At 38.2% G+C, this 16,800-nt stretch overlaps 1 long non-coding RNA gene across 1 annotated transcript; it reads left to right on the top strand.

Moving 5' to 3' along the window:
* Positions 1-617: 617 nt before the first annotated feature.
* Positions 618-10,301, top strand: LOC109549463 (uncharacterized). The gene is made up of 3 exons (XR_002175772.3): positions 618-7,864; positions 9,483-9,507; positions 9,626-10,301. It is a non-coding gene; the product is annotated as an uncharacterized lncRNA (long non-coding RNA).
* The last annotated feature ends 6,499 nt before the right edge of the window (positions 10,302-16,800 follow it).

Raw genomic sequence — 16,800 nt, 5'->3', positions numbered from 1 at the left:
AGATCAGCGTCCCAGCCTTCATACAGTCAGGCAGAGAGGGGATTTAACCTTCCTCCACCTTTTTGTTCTGTTCAGGCCCTCAGCGATTGGACGATTGCTCACCCACGTCTTTGCTCACCCACGTCGGGAAGGGCCTTCTGCTTTACTTAGTCCAGCAATTCAAATGCTAATCTCTTCCTGAAACACCCTCCAGACACAACCAGAAATGATGTTTAACCAGCTATTCCCACATCTCTTGACCTAGTCAAGTTGACATGTAAAATTAACCATCACAGCCACGTTACTAAATTCTCAATATTTTAAATGCGTTTCTTGGGTTTTACTTGAAAATAATCACATCTATAAATGATGGGTAATTTTTATTTATTTATTTTTTACGGTACACGGGCCTCTCACTGTTGTGGGCTCTCCCGTTGCAGAGCACAGGCTCCGGATGCACAGGCTCAGCGGCCATGGCTCACGGGCCCAGCCACTCCGCGGCATGTGGGATCTTCCCGGACCAGGGCACGAACCCGTGTCCCCTGCCTCGGCAGGCGGACTCTCAGCCACTGCGCCACCAGGGAAACCGAAATGATGGATAATTTTATTACCTCTTTTCTAAGGTTTGTGCATTTCATTTTCCGATTTCTTCTTTTGTCTGACTTCTTTTTCTTGCTAAGTTTGCCTGAGAGCTGCAGGGATGGGCATCTTTCCTCAACATCTTCACTCTGCATTTGATAGCCCTTCCTCATGTGTTGTGGGTTTGCATTTCTAATTTCTTAGAAGTCGAAGTTTACAATTTTTGTTTCATGTTCTTATTTCTTTTGGATGATTCTTAAGGAGGAAATGGAAAAGCTACTTTACTACACAAGCCTTGTAAACTCCTTAAAAAGACATTTTGATAAAAATTATTGAAATCCTTGTCTGGTAAATAGCTGGAAAGCTTCTTAGTTTTCCCATCTTCTTCTCCTGACTCATTTCTTCTGTTTCCAACTTACTGTAAATAAATGCAACTCTTCATGTCAAATGTGCTCCAGCCCAAGCCCCAAGCGCTTGAGGACTGGACTGGACTTACTGACTCACTTCTAAAGAATAGAGTATGGAAAGGGGACAATAGTAGCTTTACAGCAAAGAAAGGTGTTAGGACACTGCCTTAACCAAGTGATCATGGTAAACATCACCAGTGTTAAGTCATGTCCACATCATGTTCTGATGTGATGAGAAGGGTACCTCTATAGATATACTTCTCTGTGGGTATAAAAGCCCACAATCCTAGTCTACCCAGTCTAATCGTGAGGGAAAAAAATCAGACAAACCCAAACTGAGGGACACACAACAAAATACCTGATTATTATTCCTCAGAACGATTGGAGTTCTGAAAAACAATTATGTGAGAGACTGTCACAGATCAGAGAAGACTAAGGAGGTATGACAAGAGTATAATGGGTTTTCCTGGATTGGATCCTGCAACAGAAAAAGGACATTAGTGAAAAAGCTAGTGAAATCTAAATACATTCTGGAGTTTTGTTAATGTCCCAATGATGATTTCTTAGCTTTGACCAATGTTTGGTGGTAACGTAGAATGCTAACAATAGGGGTAACCGGATGAAGGATAGATAGGAATACTTGCTAAGAGGGAAAATTTACTAATGCAGTTGTAATCCTTCTAAGCTATGAGTGTGTTTTGATCATTTCTGTAACCTTATTTACTTCATGAAGAGATATAAAAATTCATTTTCCTCACCTCATGATTTTAGAAGAAAATGTATGTACTTAATGGAGGAATATTTGAAGAGAGGTCAAAGGATAAAGACCCGAAAGTTGAAAATTGTGAAACTTAGGAGGAGAAATATTAAAAAAATAATTTTTTCTAAAGAAGAGAAGAAAAGGCTGAGGAGCTTTAAAAAAAAAAGAATTTTAAAGTTTCCAATTAAGATGCTGTAAGAAAATGAGGACTTTCTGATTCTGAGTCTCAGTTCCAAGAATTCTTGTAGTAAAGAAACATGTTTAACACAACATTTTCCCAAACTTACTGGACTGTGGACCTTTTTCCTGTTAGAATTTTGGAAAATTCTATTCCATAGGTATGATTTTCAGTGTTACCCTGATATTTATACTGTGTTGACTATTTTATCACCAAAATAGGGATTTCTCAACCAACTATTCTAGAAAATTTATTGTCATTGAATAATCAGGCTTTACTTAAAAATATCCTTACTGTTTAATAAAACAAAACCTAATTATTGAGATCCTTCTTTGTTTATCACACTGGTGGAGTACTGTGACTTTTAAAGTTTCTTGGCAAACAGTGGTCTATATTTTTTATTTTTTATTAAAAAAAATTTTTATTGAAGTATAGTTGATTTACAATATTGTATAAATTTCAGGTGTACACAGCACAGCAATTCAGTTATACATATATATAAGTATATATTTTTTCAGATTCTTTTCCCTTCAGGTTGTTACAAAATATTGAGTATAGGTCCCTGTGCTCTATAGTAGGTCCTTGTTGGTTACCTATTTTATACATAGTAGTGTGTATATGTTAAGCCCAGCCTTCTAATTTATTTCCCACCCCCCTTTCCTCTTTGGTAACCATAAGTTTGTTTTCTGTGTCTGTGAGTCTCTTTCTGGAAATAAGTTCATTTGTGTCTTTTTTTTTTTACATTCCACATAACGATATGATATTTGTCTTTCTCTGTCTGGCTCACTTCACTTAGTATGATAATCTCTAGGTCCATCCATGTTGCTGCAAATGGCATTATTTCATTCTTATTTTTTTAGTTTTTTAACTTAATAATTATCTATGTCACTTAAGCACAATAATTGAATGACTATACACACCACATTTATTTATTTTTTTGCTAAAATAAATGTATTTCCTCTGGTTTAGCCCAGTGATCTCCAAATATTTTTGTTATTCACTCCATTAGTTTAAAAAGAAATTAAGTGCATATATCAGATGTACGTACATTTGTTTATAAGTATGTAGTAATACATAACAGTTCAGTCTGGGTGGTGGTTTTTTTCTTTAATCCATGCTGACAAGCTTTGTCTTTTCAATAGTGTATTCATATCATTCACATTTAAAGTAATTATATAGTTTATAGCTGTATTAATATCTACCATATTCATTATAAAAAGTATACAAGAGGGGCTTCCCTGGTGGCGCAGTGGTTGAGAGTCCGCCTGCCGATGCAGGGGACAAGGGTTCGTTCCCCGGTGCAGGAGGATCCCACATGCCACGGAGCGGCTGGGCTCGTGAGCCATGGCCACTGAGCCTGCGCGTCCGGAGCCTGTGCTCCAGAACAGGAGAGGCCACAACAGTGAGAGGCCCCCGTACCGTTAAAAAAAAAAAAAAAAGTATACAAGAAAGCATCAGATAAAGATGAAATAAATTTTTTGTATATGTCCTGCAATTTGTGATAGCCTTGTACTAACTACTTAATATCTCAAAGCCCAGTATAAACTTTGTTCAAGTTTCATTAGTAACATGTATTTGTCCCTCCATCTTTCAAATTAATAATTTATTTTTTTCTTCTCTGATTTGATTAGGAGATAATAAAAAAACTTTCTATGTACTATGCACTAGTCTAAGTACTTTTTATGCATTAACTAATTTAATCTTAACAACAACCATATGAGATAGGCGTTGTGATTATGATAAAGAAATTGAGGCGTAGAAACGTTAAGCCAAAAGTCACACCTTGTGAGGGAAAGCATTTGGACTCAAACCTAAGAGTTGTTATCTCTTACACTAGCACTGTCCATGTAGTAGCCACTAGCCACATGTGGCTATTTAAATTTAAATTATATTTGAAAAATAAAAATGTAGTTCCTCAGTTGCACTAGCTGCATTTCAACTGTTCAATAACCATATGTTAGTGACTACCATGTTGGACAGCGCCCATCAAGAGCATTTCCATCATCGCAGTAAGTTGTATTGGACAGCACTGACTTACACGATCGGTCACCATGTTTTTATCTTGCAGCGTGGCTTTGGAAGAGCTCATGCTATGAAACAAGCATGGGCGTAGCTCTTTTTCAGTTGTTTGTCTGTGCTTATATGATTGGTATTGTCTTCAATCCAGTGTGTTTTTTTTTTTATAGGAATCTTTGCAAGACAGTTGTCTACTTTGTTGTGTTTGGTTTAGTTAAACCTAGAGGATATAACCCATAAGTCCATTTAACTGGACACATATAAACTGCAATATGTCAAAATACAGGAACGAGCGAGGATACCACTGTCCCCAACCCCTTGCTGTTGTGAAATACCTCACATATTGTCTGACACAGGATTCAAGTGAGAATCTCAATGTCATTTGTATGTAGATAGATCCATATAAGCAGATGTTCTAAACAGTCTTCTTAGATCTCTTGCATGTTCCTTGTAGTACATAGGCACCCTACTTGTAAGGTCCCTACTGTAGATCTTTGACCTTACACTTTTGACCTGTTTATCCTTCTTCAGTGCCTCGCTTTTTAAATCATTGTTCCTCTGGCCTGTGCTTTGCAAAAGAATAAGCAAACCTTAGGGCTTGAGACCAGCAGGATTTGCTCAGCAGGGGAACTGAAATCTTAACAGGACACAGATGTTTACTATGTGGGATACAGGGCCAGAAGGAGACAATAAATAAAAGGATAAAAATAAGAGTTCTTCAAAGTTGCTTTCTTTGATTCTTTTAAGAAAAATTGTGGTTGCTTCTTTGGCAAGATAAAAATCCTTTCTTCTTAACATTTCTTGCAAACACATTTTCTTCTTTTAGCACCACTCTTTTTTTTTTTTTTGGTGGATAATTTTTTTTGAACTTCTTTTTAATTGAAGTATAGTTAATGTACAATATTTTATGTTACAGGTGTACAATATAGTGATTCACAATTTTTAAAGGTTATACTCCATTTATAGTTATTATAGAATATTGGCTATTTTCCCTGTGTTGTACAATATATCCTTGTAACTTTTATACATAATAGTTTGTACCTCTTAATCCCCTACCTCTATGTTGCCTCTCCCCTCTTCCCTCTATCTGCTGATAATGACCAATTTGTTCTCTATGTCTGAGTCTTGTTTCTTTCTTTGTATTAAACTTAGTGTCACATTTTCTGTTTATTTACCATTTCACTAGAAATTCCTCCATGCAATCATAAAAAAATATGACATTTTAATTGAATTTATTTCACAATTGATAGGGCCTGATATTTGTTTTTTTAATGTGTATGAGACAATAAAATTGGGATTAATGTAATTCCTTTGCCAATACTTTTTTTTTTTTTGGCTGTGTTGGGTCTTCGTTGCTGCCCGCAGGCTTTCTCTAGTTGCGACGAGCGGGGGTACTCTTTGTTGCGGTGCGCGGGCTTCTCATTGCAGTGGCTTCTCTTGTTGCGGCACACGGGCTCTAGGTGTGCGGCTTCAGTAGTTGCAGCATGCGGGCTCAGTAGTTGAGCTTTGCTAATACTTGTCAAACAGTTGTCTGTGTAGTGTTTTAAAGTGAAAGGTGACATGAAACTAGTAGACTTCATTATCTCTTGAGAATACACTGTGCTTCTCAATGGGAGCACGATTAGGCAGCTGGGGTATTTTGTGAAGGACTGTCCCACGTGTTACTGGACATTTAACACTCTGGTCCCAGCCCGATAACAGGCCCAGTCATTGCAACAGTCAGAACTTTCTTACCTATCTTCAAATGCCTCCCCTGGAGTGGGTGCTGCTCGGGTTGTGGACTGTCTGGCTATCAGTATTTTCTCCAGACTCTCATTACTGTCTCTCAGCTTAAGGGAGAGAATATTACGACAAATCTCTAGTTAAAATTGAATAAAAATTTCCATTCATAAAAAACAAAACAAAACAAAGCCTTATAATTTCTAACAATAGCTCTTACTCATTAAGCATCTACCATGAGCCTGGCACTGTGCTACATACCTTATGTGCATCTTCTTGTTTCATACTCATTGTAACATGTGACATGAGTGGCAGTATTCTCATTTTACAGATGGATGAGGAAACAATTATTAAATGCATAATATGTGATTAAAATTTATCATCCAATATTTGTTAAGTACATTCTACATACTAAGCACTGAGATAAATTCATGAACAAGATAGACACATTTTGCCCTCAATGAACTTGCCCTGAGTTTACACAGCTCAATAAGAAGCATGAAGATTTTAACCCAGATCTGTCATTTCTAAAACTGTCTCCTATTTCTACCACTACCTCTACCCCAATTGTCTTCCTGAAGAAGAATTTAGTCAGCCAGAGTCATTGTAACTGATGAACTGTAAATCTATGTAGGTGACAAACAGCACTCGGCAGTAAGCTTTCCGTTCTTTCTCCTCCTTAGGGTTGCTGGGATCCATGTGAACAGCCCTCTTGAGGGTAGTGCAGTGTACAGCCTGCACGGCTGTGAATGAGCAAGAGACATCTCTGCCTGGGATACTTTCCCCTTTCCTATACAATGCTTTCCTGACTAAGGAAGTTGTACCTTGTATTGAGACTCCACTAAAATACCTCCTCTGACCCATAGGTTTTTCATGTTCTAATCAACCAACCTGCCTCTCTCCCTCCCTTCCATCCGTCCTTCCTTCCTTCCTTTCACTCATGCATACGAGTATTTTTGAATGCCCACTACACTGTGATCATAGTGTCAATAAGATAGACAGTCCTATCCTCAAAGATCACACCTCTCAGAACTAGTCTTTCCACTCCCACCTTTCTCATCGTGTGTATAACTCATATAGTGCTGCATAGTTTATTAGGTACTAGTGTGCCCTTCAGTACTTTACTATGATGGCATTTGTTTGGAACATTGATTAGAGTAACACTGATGGGCATTCACTTACGTGACTTTCTTATTTTGATTGGCATGATAGCTGCAAGTTTGTATGCCAGTGTATAGGCTGATGTGCAGGGTTTGGTACAAAGGAGAATTGCATAAAATATATTATTTCATTTTCTTACTTTCAAACATTGAGGAGTAGGCTCTAGAGGGCTTTGTTTTTTCAGCTAGTTGCCTATATCAGATGTTCTATGTAACATGCACATATTAGTTATTATGCATATAGTAGAGACAGAGGAAAGGACTCGGCAAACGGGATGGGTCAGAAAGGTTAAAAAAATTTTTTAATTTCTCAAGATAAACTTTTACCCCTAAAACATGTTCCTTGGCTATGTGAAGTCCTTCCCATTTGATTATGAGTCACTGAGGGTAGAGGTCATGTCACTATCCTGTTTATGATGCTTATTCTCCCTTAACCATCTAGTATCACTGCAAGTCACTGTTGGAACTTCACATGGGCTCAGATTGTATTGAATTGACTATGAGAGCAGAAGGTGATTTCATCACCTTCTGAATAATATTGAGAGATCATGGTTCTGGAAAACAGGAAACCTGGATTCTATGTCCCAACTGGAATATCTAGTGTTGTGCCCTCAAATATATCACCCAACCTCACTGGGGCCAGTTTTCTTGAAAAATGAGAAGACTGGATAAGATTGGCTCAAAGTTTCCAAAATCCTGTGATTATTCTGTTACCACTCTAGAGTAAATGCGTAGGGAAATTTACACATTGGGTAAGAAATCTAGGTTGTAGAGCCCTTATTTCCATTTTTAAATATAGGTAGCCTTGATGGGTTTTATTTGAACTTTCTAAAAAGGACTTATATTTCCACTTCAGACTGTCTGCAAATGCTAGGAGCATATGCCTAAGACATTTTGTAGTTAGATATGTGAACATGAAAGTTTTCAAATGACTGTAAACTATTTTTTCTTGTCTTTTTGGAGAGACTCATCTTTTTCCCAAGACCGGCTCCCAATGATGCTCATCAGCTGCTATGATTCGTGTTTAGAACTTTTACAGACTCCACAGTCATCAAACCCACACCAGGTCAGTAGGTGTCATTGAATGCCTGCTGAGTGAGAGATTCCATGGAGAATACAAAGCCCCTGCCTTCAAGGTGGCTAGGTTCTAGTAGTAGAGTTAAAATCAATACATAAGTAGCAGTAATAGGAACTTGAACCTGGAGTCTAAGCTTCAACTATTGAGATATAGATAGACCTTCCTCGATTTGTTATGGGCTATATCCCAATAAACCCATCATTAAGTTGAAAATATTGTAGATAGAAAATGAATGTAACCTACTAAAACATCATAGCCCAGCCAACCTTAAACATGCTCAGAACACTTACATTAGCCTGCCGTTGGGCAAAATCATCTTAACACAAGCCTATTTTATAATAAAGTATTGAATAGCTCATATAATTTATTAAATACTGAACTGAAAGTGAAAAACAGAATGTTTGGGTCCAGAATGGTTGTAAATGTATGGGTTCTTTACCCTCGTGGTCACATGGCTGAGCTGGGGCTCCCTACTCCTGCCCAGTATCACAAGAGTATCATACTGCATATCACTAGCCCGAGAAAAGGTCAAAATTCAAAAATCGAAGTACGATTTCTACTGACCACATATGACTTGTGCACCATAATAAAGTCAAAAAATCATAGAGTGAACCATTGAAAGTTGGGGACCTTCAGTACTTCAAGGCAGGCCATGAAGGGAGTAGGGGAAACCTTGCCAAGTTCTCTTCTCCAATTACAGATATGCTCTAAAAATTCCTGGTGAAGATTTTTAATTGCATACTTTCTAAAATTCTTGGGCCCTGCCTGTAATTCTATACCAGAGAGCCCTCTTACCCTTGAAATCCAGTGTCTAGGAAGTCTATCCAGGACTGAGAGAACAATGCCAGGACAGATCCTATGACTCTTCACTGTTAATCTGTGCATATCAAGTAAAAAAAAATAGGATGAGGGAGAGAAATTTTAATAAAACTCATTCCTTTTACTTGGAGGATAAGTATGTCCATCCTAGTTGTTTGTGTTAAAAAGTCCTTTTCTGAAATGATGACAGTGGTAGGTGGTTTGTTTGGTTGGCTGGTAGATTGTTATGATTGTCGTTTTAATGTTCCTACTTGGCAAGGTCAAAGTTGATAATCCTTGAATTCCCCAAGTGTAGTAACCACTGCTGTCAGTGCTATGCAGACTTAGCTTATGTCTCCATGGAACTTATCTTCTGCTCTTTCACCCTATCTGAGGAAGTAAAGCCAGTAATACTCTGCTCATTTTATGGTTGAACAAACAGAGTTGGAACCATGTGTTCTACATTTTCTATTAATGTAATACAGGCTTGTCCTGGCATTGATTAAAAATCTGCTCTCCAGACACCTCTGTACATAGTCATTATATGCATAGAGTTATATATGAGGTCACCAGACCTCACATGTCCCTTACACCTTGCAAATATGGGACCAAGTCCTTTCATGCGGTAGGGAGGCATCATTCTCTAAATATTGTGGTTTTAATTAGTAATGGTAAGGGGTTTTTTTAACTGAAAAATGGAGATGTCTATTTTCCTGGCGAAAACTTCTAACATCTTTTGAATATCTTGCTTTGAGGGGACACTTCACACATCAGGTTTTCATTCTCATGCAGTTGTTTTCCATTCCAGGAGGAGCCAACTATTATCCTAAAAGGTCAGTATTTGGTTTCCATGCTTAATCAAGCAATCGAGCTTCATGACAGTTTTTCTATTAAATACAGAGGGGTTTTTGTTGTTGTTGTTAAAACAGATGTCCTTCTGTTGCATCTTAGGTGATTGCCTGGTGTTTCAGAAGACTTAACGCAAGAGCTGGCTACTTCTTCACTTCTTTTTCCAATTATTCCTGCAGGGGCTCCAGCTGAGGCGTGCCTTAGCATGTCTATAAGGGGGAAAAAATGTGAATCTTAAGTAGAGTACAAAAAGTAATTCAGGAGCAATGGAACCGGTTAAAGACCTCTACGCAGTTGTCCTAATGACTCTACATTGTTACTGCTTAGGCTTTGGAGTCCAGAAGGCTGCCTTTGAATCTTGCCTCTGTGATGTAAAACACTGGTTAGGTGCTCACCCAGTCGTATTCGTTCTGTCCTCTTGCTTACAGAACCTTAATTTTGTGTGCGTGAAAATGTGTCTCCTGCTTATTTTCCTTTCAAGCTTCACTTCAGCTCAAGGGGCCGTATATGACAGAACCCTGGCCATCTGCTGGGGTTCTGTCACAGCTTTCCTGATAAAAAGAGGACGCTTATGGCTCATACCCTCTTCTGCTCTCTTTCTGCCTTAAACATTGACATGATGTCTGGAAATGCAGCAGCTATCATGTGCTTCTGCAGAAAAGGCTGAAAGAGTCACAGATACCAGCCCCCTGACATTGTTGAAAAGCTAATCCAACATCTGCATTCACCATATTCCAGATTGTCAATTATGTAGAAGAATAAACCGTTATTTGTTTAAGCCATGATATTCATATAGTCCTTTGCTTGAAGTTAAATACATTCCTAACTGCTACAGGAAGTACCATTCTTATCTCAGAGGAAACTGAGGCCCAGATATGTTGAATAATTTGTCTGCTTTACATAGCTAGTCATTGATGGAACTGGAGTTCAGACCCCACAAGGCTGAATTTAGAGCCTGAGCTCTTAACCACTTACCTTATGGTTTGCGGAGGAATGAAATGAAATTACTTATATAAAGCATTTTAGCTTAGCATGGTGCCCAGCTTGTAGTACATGCTCATTAAAGTGTTGTGCCCAGCTTGTAGTACATGCTCATTAAAGTGTTAAGACCTTTCCCCAAACCACAGCTCCTTGTTAACGCTTAACAACATAATCCTCAGGTTTAGATTTTGATGAAGTTATTTTCCATTCAGAGAGGAGTCAGCTTTTATCCTGCAAGGTCAGTATTTTGTTTCCATGCTTAACTGAACAATCTAGTTTCATGACTATAGTAGATGCTCAGTAAGTTTGTTGAATGAGTGAATGAATAATTCTCTTTAAGAAAATTCTCAAGTACCACACTTAGGAGGTTACTGTGTACATTTTTGGTATCAGTATAGTACAAAAGTTCAGTGAAAGTTCTAGAAACTAGTCTGTCTCGGTTCAAATCCAGCCTCCACCACTGACTGATGAGCTGTGTGACCTTAGGTAAATCACTTAATCTCTCTGTGCCTTAGTTGCTTTATCTGTAAGAAAGGGATAATAATAATCCAAATTGCCTCATAGTAATGTTGTTAGAATTAATTGAAATAATACAATTAAAACAATTTTTGTAAAGCCCTGGTATATGCACTCAACAGATGTTAGCTTTTACAACTATTAATTATTTTTATTAATCTATATGTGCCCTGCCAAAAGTGGCTCCAATTAATTAAGCCATGTTGAAAACAAGATTCTCCTGTAGTAGATGCAGAAATTTAAGTGTGGATTCATGGTGACTTACCCACATTCAAATATAATAGGATCAGAATAAAAACTTGGGAGTCTTAGCTTGGTAGCCAGTTCCTACATGCTTGCTTTCTTTTGTAAAATATAAATTCACGGGCTTCCCTGGTGGCACAGTGGTTGAGAGTCCGCCTGCCGATGCAGGGGACACGGGTTCGTGCCCAGAACCGGGAAGATCCCGCATGCCGCGGAGAGGCTGGGCCCGTGAGCCATGGCCACTGAGCCTGCGCGTCTGGAGCCTGTGCTCTGCAACAGGAGAGGCCACAACAGGGAGAGGCCCGCGTGCTGCAAAAAAAAAAAATATATATATATATATATATATATATATATATATATATATATATATATATATAAACTCACTTTAAGTCTTGGTATTTGCCTTTTAACACTACAAAGAAAAAAAAGTGTACTCTTAACTTGACAAATTATAAAATGTCATTCCCACTTGGTTCCCTCTCCCCATTTCTGTTTTCAGATTTGCATATAAATTTATTTGAGAGGAGTCAAGTCAACTTGATCAGGAAAAAATAGCATCTACCTTACTAGCAATTATCATTACAACTTAAAAATGAAACAGTCAACAACAATGACAACAAAAACTGGCAATTTTAATGTTAGCTTACAGAATTCTATTTTTAAAAAGGGGCTAAAACTTCTGGAAAGGTATGAAGAGATCTACAGACCCATTCTTTAGTGAAACAACCATAGCTGGTGAAAATGATAAAAAAACACAACATTTAAAGTCTCTGGAGGGACTTCCCTGGTGGCACAGTGGTTAAGAATCCGCCTGCCAATGCAGGGGACACGGGTTCGAGCCCTGGTCCGGGAAGATCCCACATGCCGCGGAGCAACTAAGCCCGTGCGCCACAACTACTGAGCCTGCGCTCTAGACCCCGCGAGCCACAACTACTGAGGCCCCTGCGCCTAGAGCCCATGCTCCGCAACGAGAAGCAACCGCAACGAGAAGCCTGTGCACTGCACCAAAGAGTAGCCCCAGCTCGCCACAACTAGAGAAAGCTCGTGCACAGCAATGAAGATCCAATGCAGCCAAAAATAAATAAATAAATTTATTATTTTTTAAAGTCTCTGGAAATTGTCCTAGGAGCATATAGCAAATGGAGAAATATTTATTCGGCAAAATCTATCAAATGTGTAAGACTAGTGAGAATCAGTGGCACTTGAATCATAACCCTCTCCCTCACTCTCTCTCCCCACTAGCTGAGCTTGAAGAAAACTCTAGTCTAGGCAGGTGTGGCCAAAAAGACAGAATTCCCATTCCCTCAGTTCCCATTCAAGGGATGTAGTATTTTACCAGAAGGAACAGGCCAACAACATTTCTAATCCCATCCAACTTCACATCACAGAGGCTAAGTTCCTGGTAAGTGCATCCACAAATTTGGCTACCTCTGTCTGCCAACCTTTCCTCCCCACTCCCTCCCCCACAGAGTAAAGGGTGGAAGCTTACCCTAAGCGTGGCAGTAGGAGAATAATGCAGCACCAATTATTGCCACCCCAGCTAACTCATAGGATGAAGATTCCATGCCAGAAGAGGCAAGCTGAGAAGGCCAGTGGCTACTACCCCTCCCCAGATCTCTGCTCATAAAGCAGAGGTGTCACTCCAAGAGAAGCAGGCCACAGTCACTGTCCAGCACCTGGAACAGTGGTTCAGAGATTTTGCCCAGGGGGGAAGATGCAGCCAATAAGAACAAAGAGCTCTGAGCGTGTCCCTGAAAAGAGTTGACTTTATTTGAAACAGAGTGAGGGGAAGTTCAAGCCTAAAGGCATTCTCTAAAACAATGGAGGCTTGGTGGTAAGAAATTAAGAGAGGCTGGTAGCTCTGAGAGCATCAAGTTAAACCATAGGCCAGGTAGTTTGTTAGAATCAGGAAAAGAGACAGCTTCTAAGAGCCTTCCTGATCTGAGAAAAAAAGCCTCAAAGACTCGCCTCAAACTACCCATGCCTGAATTTAATTAGATAAAACTGAGGAGCAGTTTATGTCCCAGGGCATTGTCAAAAAGAATAGGACAATCTCATGTAATTAGTGGAGCCTAACAGCCAAGTGTGGTACGAAAGAGACAGACAACTAAACAGAGAGATCAGAGGCAAAGAAGGTCAAAGAGAGCCCTGCTAAAACCATTGTCATCCCAGGATGACTGTGTTCATGCCAAGCCTTCACATTATGGGGGGTGGGAAAGGAGAATTAGATTTCATTAAAGCAGTATAGCCAAGCCACTAAACAAATAAACAAGTGCACGCACATGCACACACAAGAAGCCCCAGAAGGAGAGGAGAAAAATCAGTATCCAGAATTGTTGCTATATGTTACCTAAAATGTCCCATTAAAAAAAAAAAAAAAAAAGACAAGACATGGAAAGAAACAGGAAAGTATGACCCATACCTACAAGAAAAGCAGTCAATATAAACTGTGAGGGGCTAGATCTCAAATGTAATAGACAAAGCCTTCTAAGCAGCCATTATAAATATATTCAAAGAACTAAAGACACTATACTTAAGGAATGAGTGAAGGTATGATGACAATATCTCATCAAACAAAGAATATCTAATAAAGAGAAAGAAATTATAAAAAAGAAGCAAATGGAAACTCTGGAGTTGAAAGTATAACTGAAATGAAAAATTCACTAGAGGGACCAACAAGTTTGAAAGAATCAGTGAAGTGGAAGTTAGATGGATAGAGATTTTGCAATCCAAAGGACAGAAAACAAAAAGGATGAAGAAAAATGAACAGAGCCTCAGAGAAATGTGCAACACCTTTATGCATAAACATGCACATAATGGGAGTACCAGAAGAAGAGGAGAGAAGGGAACAGAAAATAACATCACAAGAAATAATGGCTAGAAACAACACCCCAAATTTGATGAAAGTCAATCTACATATCTCAGAAATTCAATAAATTGTAAGCAGGAAAAACACAAAGAGATCCACAAAGAGACACATCACAGTAAAAATGTTAAAATACAAAGACAAAGAGAAAATTCTGAAAGCAGCAGGAGAAAAAGGACTCATCACATATAAAGGAATCCCTCTAAGACTAATATCTGACTTCTCAGAAACAATGGAGGCAAGAAGGCAGTGGAATGACATATTTGGAGTGTTGAAGAGAAAAACTATCAACCAGTAATCTTACATTCACCAAAGCTATATTTCACAAATGAAGGCAAATAAAGATAGTTCTCGATAGAATCTGAGAGATTTTGTTGCTAGCAGACCCACCTTACTAGAAATAATAAAGGGAGTTCTTAAGGCTGAAAGCAAGTGACTGCAGATGGTAATATAAACCCTCATGAAAAAACAACACTGGTAAAAGTAATTGTGTAATTATAAAAGACAATATAAATGCATAGTTCCCCTCCTTCTACTCTTAACTGATCTAAAAAGCAATTGTTGGACCTAAAACATGTAGAAATGTAATACATCTAACATAACAGCACAATGAAAGTAGGTGAGAATAAAGCTGTATTGAAGTAAGGAAATGACACCAGATCATAATTTGAATCCACAAGAGAAAAATGAAGAGAACCAGAAGTGGTATATAAAAATGTTACTATATCAAACTCTATAAATAATATTTTCTTTCATTTCTCAATTTCTTTAATAGACATAAGATTATATTATGCCACATTTTTAACAGTATATTGTTGGTTTTGTAATATATAGAGATGTAATATGTATAACAACAATAGCACTAAAAAGGGGAATAGGAAATAGATATGTGTAAGAGTAATGTTTCTATATCTCATTGAAATTAAGTTAATATAAATCTAACCTAGGTTTTGATAAGTTAAGGTGTATATGGTAAACCCTAGAGCAACCACTAAGAAAATAACTCATAAAAATATAGAGAAAACAATTAAAGGAAATAAAATGTTACACTTAATGCAAAAGAAAGCCATAAAGGAGGAATAAAGAAGGAAAAAAAAGACATGAGACATATAGAAAACACAAAGTAAAATGGCAGATGTACATCCAACTATATCAATAACAAAACTAAACGTGAATGCATTAAACAATCCAATCAAAAGGCAGAGATGTCAAACTGGATTAAAAAATAAAAAACAAGATCCAACTGTATACTGCCTATAGGAGACACAGTTTAGGTTCAAAGATAGAAATGGGTTGAAAGTAAAAGGATGGATAAAAATATATCCTGCAAAGGATGAAAAAGCTGTAGTCAATTTAAAAAGCTGAGTGGCTATACAAATATTAGGTAAAAAAGATTTTAAAACAAAAGTCTGTTATTAGAGATAGAGAGGGACATTTTATAACGATAAAGGGCTCAATCCATCAGGAAGATATAACAGTTATAACTATATATGTACCTAACAACAGAGCTCCAAGATACATGAAGCAAAAGTGGAGAACTGAAGGGAGAAACAGACAATTCAATGGTAATAGCTGGAGATGTAAATATCCACTCTCAATAATGCATGGAGCCACTAAGCAAAAGATCAGGAAGTAAATAAAAGACTTGAACAGGGGCTTCCCTGGAGGCGCAGTGGTTGAGAGTCCTCCCGCCGATGCAGGGGACACGGGTTCGTGCCCCGGTCCCGGAAGATCCCACATGCCACGGAGCGGCTGGGCCCGTGAGCCATGGCCGCTGAGCCTGGGCGTATGGAGCCTGTGCTCCGCAACGCGAGAGGCCACAACAGTGAGAGGCCTGCGTACCGCAAAATAAAATTTTAAAAAAGACTTGAACAATGCTATAAACCATCTAGATCTAATGGCCATCCTTGGAATACCCCACTCAACAAAAGCAGAATACATATTCTTCTCAAGTGCACATGGAACATTTTCCAGGATAGACCATATGTTCAACCATGAAACAGTCACTGTAAATTTGTAGGGACGGAATTCATACAATGTTTTCTGAACACAGTGAAGTAAAATTAGAAATCAGTAAACACAAAGAAATTTGGAAAAATCACAATTAGGTGGAAATTAACAAACTCCTAAATAACCAAAATTCAGAAAATACTGTGTGATGAATGAAAATGGAGGCTCACATACCAAAACTTATGGGATACAGCTAAACATTGCTTAGGGGAAAATTTATATCTGTAAATGTCTACATAAAAAAAGAAGAAAGATCTCATATCAATAATCACCTTCTAAACCCAAATCAAGCATAAGGAAGGAAGAGTAAAGACTGGAGCATCAATAAATGAAGTGGAAAATAGAAAAACAATAGAGAAAATCAACAAAATTAAAAGTTGGTTCTTTGAAAACATCAACAAATTTAACAAGTCTTTAGCTAGATTGACCAAGGGGGAAAAAACTCAGATTACTAAAATTAGATATAAAGAGGAGATATTACTACCAAGATTCCAGAAACGAAAAGGATTGTGAACATTGAAAACATCATGCAAAATGAAAGAGGCCATTTAAATTAAATGTGCAGAATAGGCAAATCTATATATATAAAGAAAGTTGATTAGTGGTTGCCTCGGGCTGGGTTGGGAAGTGGGGGAGATGAGTCACTGTTAATGGGTGCAGG

This window comes from Tursiops truncatus, chromosome 17 (assembly GCF_011762595.2).
Source record: "Tursiops truncatus isolate mTurTru1 chromosome 17, mTurTru1.mat.Y, whole genome shotgun sequence".
Lineage (NCBI taxonomy): Eukaryota > Metazoa > Chordata > Mammalia > Artiodactyla > Delphinidae > Tursiops > Tursiops truncatus.
The sequence above is the reverse complement of the archived record's forward strand: the minus strand, read 5'-3'. Positions and strand labels throughout refer to the sequence as shown.